This window comes from Procambarus clarkii, chromosome 21 (genome assembly GCF_040958095.1).
Source record: "Procambarus clarkii isolate CNS0578487 chromosome 21, FALCON_Pclarkii_2.0, whole genome shotgun sequence".
Lineage (NCBI taxonomy): Eukaryota > Metazoa > Arthropoda > Malacostraca > Decapoda > Cambaridae > Procambarus > Procambarus clarkii.
In genome coordinates this window covers 30,272,388-30,274,231 of record NC_091170.1, presented here as the reverse complement: position 1 = coordinate 30,274,231, position 1,844 = coordinate 30,272,388, and positions in this window count along the sequence as shown.

Sequence of the window (1,844 nt, the reverse complement as noted above, 5' to 3'; positions counted from 1 at the left end):
CCTCGGTCAATAAGGCCTGATAGAACATTATCCTCGGTCAATAAGGCCTGATAGAACATTACCTCGGTCAATAAAGCCTGATAGAACATTATCCTCGGTCAATAAGGCCTGATAGAACATTATCCTCGGTCAATAAGGCCTGATAGAACATTACCTCGGTCAATAAGGCCTGATAGAACATTACCTCGGTCAATAAGGCCTGATAGAACATTACCTCGGTCAATAAGGCCTGATAGAACATTACCTCGGTCAATAAGGCCTGATAGAACATTATCCTCGGTCAATAAGGCCTGATAGAACATTATCCTCGGTCAATAAGGCCTGATAGAACATTATCCTCGGTCAATAAGGCCTGATAGAACATTACCTCGGTCAATAAGGCCTGATAGAACATTACCTCGGTCAATAAGGCCTGATAGAACATTACCTCGGTCAATAAGGCCTGATAGAACATTACCTCGGTCAATAAGGCCTGATAGAACATTATCCTCGGTCAATAAGGCCTGATAGAACATTATCCTCGGTCAATAAGGCCTGATAGAACATTATCCTCGGTCAATAAGGCCTGATAGAACATTATCCTCGGTCAATAAGGCCTGATAGAACATTACCTCGGTCAATAAGGCCTGATAGAACATTATCCTCGGTCAATAAGGCCTGATAGAACATCACCTCGGTCAATAAGGCCTGATAGAACATTATCCTCGGTCAATAAGGCCTGATAGAACATCACCTCGGTCAATAAGGCCTGATAGAACATCACCTCGGTCAATAAGGCCTGATAGAACATCACCTCGGTCAATAAGGCCTGATAGAACATTACCTCGGTCAATAAGGCCTGATAGAACATTACCACCGGTCAATAAGGCCTGATAGAACATTACCACCGGTCAATAAGGCCTGATAGAACATTACCCCGGTCAATAAGGCCTGATAGAACATTACCACCGGTCAATAAGGCCTGATAGAACATTACCTCGGTCAATAAGGCCTGATAGAACATTACCTCGGTCAATAAGGCCTGATAGAACATTACCACCGGTCAATAAGGCCTGATAGAACATTACCACCGGTCAATAAGGCCTGATAGAACATTACCCCGGTCAATAAGGCCTGATAGAACATTACCACCGGTCAATAAGGCCTGATAGAACATTACCCCGGTCAATAAGGCCTGATAGAACATTACCACCGGTCAATAAGGCCTGATAGAACATTACCACCGGTCAATAAGGCCTGATAGAACATTACCTCGGTCAATAAGGCCTGATAGAACATTACTTCGGTCAATAAGGCCTGATAGAACATCACCTCGGTCAATAAGGCCTGATAGAACATTACTTCGGTCAATAAGACCTGATAGAACATTACCTCGGTCAATAAGGCCTGATAGAACATTACTTCGGTCAATAAGGCCTGATAGAACATTACCCCGGTCAATAAGGCCTGATAGAACATTACTTCGGTCAATAAGGCCTGATAGAACATCACCTCGGTCAATAAGGCCTGATAGAACATCACCTCGGTCAATAAGGCCTGATAGAACATTATCCTCGGTCAATAAGGCCTGATAGAACATTACCACCGGTCAATAAGGCCTGATAGAACATTACCTCGGTCAATAAGGCCTGATAGAACATCACCTCGGTCAATAAGGCCTGATAGAACATTACCACCGGTCAATAAGGCCTGATAGAACATTACCACCGGTCAATAAGGCCTGATAGAACATTACCTCGGTCAATAAGGCCTGATAGAACATTACCACCGGTCAATAAGGCCTGATAGAACATTACCTCGGTCAATAAGGCCTGATAGAACATTACCTCGGTCAATAAGGCCTG